The 6,641-nt window shown below is 46.5% G+C and overlaps 1 pseudogene; it reads right to left on the minus strand.

Moving 5' to 3' along the window:
- Positions 1-549: 549 nt before the first annotated feature.
- LOC144148642 (uncharacterized) lies at positions 550-1,587 on the minus strand (annotated as a pseudogene).
- Between the last annotated feature and the right edge of the window lie 5,054 nt (positions 1,588-6,641).

A 6,641-nucleotide genomic window follows, 5' to 3' on the forward strand; every position in this document is an offset into this window, starting at 1 on the left:
CATTATGTCAGCTAAGTCAACACCCCATATTTGCATTGTAGTTTCTGATAACGGATGGGCGCGGGACATCCAGAAACTTCTTGTCTTTCTTGCACCATCTTTTGCACTTATCTTCAGGCTCCACTCCAAAGGAAGCCGACATCATCACAATGGGCTTTTTGTCGACCCATTTTGTGCATGCAAGCGTGCTGTCTTGTCGCAGTCGCTGCTCCGAAGTGCCCCGAGGTTTCTTCAACAAATCCTTGTCATTTGTGAAATGGGCCTCTTTTGGCATTCTGTTCTTCATCAGAGTGCCGGTGCCAAAAATGCCCTTCTTCATGAGCTCATCCATCAAACCGACCGAAGAAAACCAACGGTCACAGTAAAGCGTGGAGCACGCAGGCACTGTCTCAACCAGCTTCAAGACTAAGTTGCCCGATATGCCTAGGCCAAAGTCTGGAAACGTCTCTCTGCCTTTGTAAATTGCAAAATCATAAATCAACCCGTCCTTTCCTGCGAGAATAAAGATTTTCAGGCCCATAGGATTTGGTTTGTTAGGGATATACTGCTTCATAGGACAGCGTCCTGAAAATGGGATGACTTGTTCATCCACACAGAAGCAGTTAGGCCTTTCCAAGCCCAAGCAGCCCTTTCGCACCATCTCAACGAAAGGCGCAACCTTCCAAAGTCTCTCGCTCTTCTTGTCATCACTGACGTCATCGTCAAGTTGGCAGCACAGGTTAGATCGCAGTAAGAAAAAACGATCCAGTGGCATGGTGTCCGCTACTGAGCTAACAGCCAGGCCCTTCTTCCAAAAAAATTGTATTCTTGGATAGCCAATCACTCCCATCAGCATGGAACAACCCAGAAACTGTTTAACTTCCTGACCAGTGGTTTTAGATATGATTCCACGTTCTCTCAGAATTCTCTAGTTTTTTTTCTCGGCCATTTTTTCGAGCATGTTGTCATCTATGTACTGCTTGTAGTAGTCGGCAGGCGAGAACTCCAATCTAGTTTCCGAAAACACACACCCCGTCTCGAGAACAGGCACATTGTTTGCTGGTGAAGAATTTGCTGCCTTCCACAGAGGACGCCTTTGCGAAATGCTTGCGCCGCTGGGGCCGTCGTCGTCACTCTCAGCAGATGAACCAGCATACTCCTCAGTGTCGGAATCATACGCGGCATTCACGTCGTCGACGTCGTCTTCATTCTCGGAGTCCGAAATATCGGAAGTTTCCCGGTCGCAAATTGATTGCAATACTTCGTCTGCCTTCTTGGTGGAAAAGCCTGAAATTACAAATCAAAGGGAAGTTAGACTTAAATCCCCACTGGTAAACTTTTATAAAAAAAGAATGTGCTAGTCGGCCATCTGACTTCAAAATAAATACGCACATGAACCCAATGTCCCTGTGCGAGGACACTAAATTTAATTAGCTGCGAAGGTCCCAATAAAGTCAATGTTTTTCTCGAAACTGTGTCAATGTGTTCTCCAGGCAATAAACCTTTACACTCCGTTGCAATTTGTTTAAATTAAAAGAGTTATGAACAACGATAAAGCGACTTACGTCGCCATCTCGCATAAAACGTGCTGGCGCTGATTGCCGCCATGTTTTCTCCGAGCGGGAAAGAGAAATTTCGCCGAGCTCAAGGTAGATGGCGCCACAGACCTTGTCCTCCTAGAGGGACATTGGTTTTCTCCTCTGCAACAGCCGTTGTAGTTTTCGTCGCCTGTGAACCGATGTCCCTGTGGGGGGACAAAAGGTCTGAGGAGGTTAACACCGCCTTAGCCCTTGAGCCATGGGGTTGCTCAAGCGCCAAGAAGTGCATTACTTACATAAACACACGCGGGAAAGTAATTATGGGGCGATACCAAGGCGGAGTATGAAAAATTGAGAGGCATATCAGGGCATTATAGCCTATGCGCTACAATGGCGTGTATGCTGCGGATTAGGTGGGGGACTATACAGAGACGGAGAGTCGTTATAGAAGTTCCGCCTGCACAATGAATCGAATAAGAAATTGACGAAGAGAAACCTTGCGCATCCCAAAAACATGAAAAGCATGCAGGAAATAAAAGGCGTCTACTATAAATACTACAAATTTCGGTAAACAATAACGAACCGCTGTGGAGACAATCTTTTTGAATTACGTAGCATAGAGGAAACGAAAAAAATATATACTGCAGAATTCCCAAATGTACAGGCTGAGAAAAACATTTTCGATAAAACGGCTGTCGATAAAACGACTTCGATTAAACGGCGTTCGATAAACTGTCCGGACCCCATTCGCGGGTATTTCAAACGTATCGGGGCCCATAAAGGCCGCGGATCTGTCACTCCGCTTTTGTTATAAGTCCCCTTAAACAGTAAATCACTAAATTTTCAGAATTCATGGCAAGAAGCATCTCTTTTAGTATTTTTTTAAACCCTCGCTCCCCCTCCCCTCACAGCTAAAAACTCTCCACCTAAAATAACCACTCCAATGATTTTAACGGTCGAAATTTGTGTGTGGGCTTTTCAAAATTTGCTTTCGTGGAGCTTTTTAAAAGTTCATTATTCCAATGGACAGCCCAGTGTTGCTGAAAATTTTGAATGAGTGATTGTTCGTTGATTTTCTGCCTTGCACGTCTTTGCACTCTTCGGGCACGAGGCTTCCCGTCGACAAAGTAAAATGAGGGCCATGAAGACCGAAGTTTGAAGTGTTCGTACAAAATAACAAAAAAAAAGGGAAAGCATTGGGATTGACTACCAGGGAACGAATCCCTCTTCAGCAAAGCCGATGGGGCAGCGCACCGTAAACAAAAATACGAAAATACTAAATATTCGTCGTTTCGCGGGGAAGTATTTTTTATTTGCACCCTCGCGTTTCCCATCCCGTCGTCACCCACGGGGTCGCTCCTCCCCCACTTCTCGTGCGTCCAGAAAAATTTGGGAAAGACAGGTGACTGACCCCCACGGCGAACGTCCATCGGGATGCCGCAGCCCCTTCGGTCCAAAACTTTTGGTACAGAGTAAAAAAAAGTTACGGGTTTAAGAAGTTTTCGGTGCATGAAAATATCACTTTGTTCTTTATTTCGTTTTTATTTTGATTGGTTTTTGCACAGGGTCTCCAGCATATTGGCCTCGAGGACATACCGTGGCGCCACCTACGAGTGACGTCACTTGTAGGACGCCGAATCGTGTTGTCGTCTGCTACAACACATTTCCCGTGCGTATGCGGAAGCGTGTTTTCTTGTTGGGGCCAACGCCTCGCCAACCAAAAAAGTTGTCTGTAAACCAAATAATCCAGGCCAGCAATCAGCGACTCGCTTGTTCCCGGCGATACCGCCGCGTTTAGGTAGTTGCTACCATCGCGACCCACAGCTCTTACATACGCAGCCAGCTAACGCCAAGGACGATGCAGCTGATGCCGAGAAAAGTATCATGAAATTTTCATCATGAAAGTATCATGAAAAATGCATCATGAAATACTTGTGACGGGACATGTGTGTGCAAGGAAACACCTTGTAACAGCGACAGAAACGCGTCGCTCACTTATGATCTCACCGCGCGAACTGCTCGTATTGCCTGGTAAATGAATGACTACGTGAGAACGGTGATCAGACTGCTTCGCCGCATGTGCTTAAAAGTATTGTTATGGTCTGCAGTTTGGCTTAATCAGTGCCTATTTCCTCTGTTTTTATAGTCATGCCCGGATTTGATTAACGATCTCACTGCCGTAGCCTGTGCTCTGCACGGATGATGTTTACTTTTGGCGACAACTTGTCCGCAATGTATGAACGGTATGAACGCGAGTTTTTAACGCCTTCGAGCGGGTTTGTACAAGGCTATATTTAGTTTTCATTAGGTGCTCGGCGTGGTCATTTATAATTGCTGTGTGTTCTGTATGTTTACAGTGAGCCGGCCTTTCTCAAGCACCAATTTCGAAACTCACGACTGCTCACAGAAGGCGAGGCTGCGTACGAGGCGAAACACGTCATGATTTCGGGTAATGGGAGATAATAGGAGAACCGAGCGTTGGGGGCCCCAAGGAGCTAGAGGAACCCAAATGCAACACGCGCGTGCGCGACGGGAGGGCCAACAGCTCGCAGCCGGCTTCGGATGCACGTAATCGGATGTTGGGAACTTTAGGCTTGGCGTCGCAGCAGATATTTCATCGCCGTTAGAATTGCGAGTGACAGTCCCTAACACAACGTTTCACCGCGCTGGGAACTCTGGAACCGCGGTGATTTCCGTTGAAGCGATCAACGATCAAGATACCTGCACGGCCTCGGCCGATTCTTGCGCGCAAGCATAGCCATCCTGGCCATCCTTCGACCGCTCGCCGCACCGTGCGTGAACGGGCCGGCGCTGCCGGGACCGACCTACGCGGCCGGTCGGCGTAAATCGCGGCAGATATTTGAGCATCGCTTTGAAAACCACAGCTGATGACACTACCTATCAGAATTTTTCATCACACTAACATCCACTTTCACCAATCTGGAACTTATTTTCCACAACTTGTGTGATTTTAAAAAGCGGCGACAAGTTGTTGCTGCCGCGACCTCGGTTCGAGCCGCACCGTCGGCCGTGCGGGCAGGCACGGCGAGTGCGTGTGCTTCTGCGAGCAGTTAACGCTTCACGATTTCCTGCTTTATACATTTCTTGCAAACAAGGGAAATCTAGAAACGTCACTCAGCGATCGTCGTAGTCCACATTGTTGATCGGGGAAACAAGCCGCTGCTTATGCTTCGGTCGCATACGTAATACACCACCACGCTCATGGTGTTTGCGGATAATCTACCACAGTTGATACGGTTATAAAGTCCCCATGAGGCCGAACTGCGCTTGACGCACTGAGAATTAACTTCAAACGAAGGAAATTAATACGAAAATACTTTTAGAACGCGCTTCCTAAGCGAAGTGTCACGCGCTGCAAGCCAGCTACGCAGCAAGATAGGAACGGTGATCCCACAAGTGACGTCAAAACGATCGCAGCGCCGGCGTCTCCAGTGGTGGGCCTCGCGGCCAATATATTTTTAAAGGCGGCATCTAAGCTCTTATTGTGATTATTTAACGCCTACTTATGCATCCGCGTACTTTTCAAGCGATATCTCCTGTAAATATTTGTTTAGGACAGTTCCTCGATTCTTTTTCATTTGTTTACTTTTCTCATAAATGCTCTTTGATAGAATTTTTCAATTACGTAACATCATTTTAATTTTGTTTTCTGAGTACTAATCGGGGACGCTGCTTTGACGTGCATGCTTGCTGCGGAAAATATTTCTTACGCACTGAGCTCTATTCCGTGCTATTAAAAAAGTAAACACCTATCTTATAAATCAGAATGAAATGGTTTGCCAGTGCTGTTAAATACACATTATCAGTAGCAACAGTAGCGCTAAAGAGCTACACTTCGGGTTGTTCACTTACATCATTCCACGCGAGTTAACCTGATAACGTGCAGCATGCCTGTTGCAGTCGGCACTTGTTCTTTTTTACACCATGCCTATTTTACACCATAATGTCGGGCGGACACCTGCTTCTGCGAACATATCATTTAGTCGGTGATATTGCGCGGCTCAAAAAAGTATTTGTGGGGAGCAGGTGGCATTGGTCTCAGATAATATCACGACCATATTATGGCAATTATACTCTGCGACAAAACGCTATCAATTCCAAATGAGCGTCCCTTGCGAAGATGAATATTTGTATGTATGCTGCAGAAACATTTCAGACTGCTTTGAACGTCATTGCACAGCATTTCCAACTTTTGGTTCACAAACACAATAAACCCGCCGCAGTCCCTGCCAATGGGACGGAAGCGTGCGGCAAGATACAATGGCAGCCTTCCGTAATGCATTGCTAATAACGCCTTAAGTATACTTGCGTTATCAGAAGGAAGCAACGCACACAAATGGAGTATTCCAAAAAATTGCAACTTCTTCGCCAATACGTTATAAAGGCACAGGTTCCTTTCTCCGTGCAGTGGGACTCATTTCCGCAGCCGTTGTCGTAGGGATTCCGCAAAGTGCAAAAATAAAATAGCTACTCTCATTGATTTTCGAAAGAAAAAACAGGTGATATTAAGTTGTCAAAAAGCGATTGAAAAAACACGATCATGCTGTCACTGATTTGTTATATAAATTACTGGTGATAAGTAGTCGCTATGAAAAAAAAAGGAACACTTATAGGTTGTCTAAATGCTACAAATATCACAGCTAATAGTCAACAACTCAACAGAGGTTATTTTGGCAAGGTCGCATAACCAACTGCTGGCCTAAAATAACGCAGTATTTCGAGCAAGAACATCTGAAATAAATAGGTACGAAGTGCGTGCTTGTAACCACCATGTAAACAACGCGCGCAGCCTAAAGCGCTCGCCAAAATTCGTCTTTGTACCGAAACACCCGTGTCCCGAAAAGTCCGTGTCCCGAAACGCCCGTGTCCCGAAACGCCCTTGCACCGAAACGCCCGTGCACCGAAAAGACCGCACCGAAACGCCCTGTCCTGTACCGAAAAGACCGGAGCCGCTGCAGGAGTGAGCTAACGTAAGGGTCCCTGCCGAAATCACTTTGTCGGAAATGAAGCGAGCACACTCGTACTTCCTTCAGCTCCCTTTCTCCTCCGTTTTCAAAGTTCACGAAACGTAGCCACTTGCTCCGCCGAGGTTCGTCGTTAAGC

The sequence above is a fragment of the Haemaphysalis longicornis genome, unplaced genomic scaffold (assembly GCF_048455015.1).
Source record: "Haemaphysalis longicornis isolate Haplotype H1 unplaced genomic scaffold, Haemaphysalis longicornis Haplotype H1 scaffold_8, whole genome shotgun sequence".
NCBI classification, from domain to species: domain Eukaryota; kingdom Metazoa; phylum Arthropoda; class Arachnida; order Ixodida; family Ixodidae; genus Haemaphysalis; species Haemaphysalis longicornis.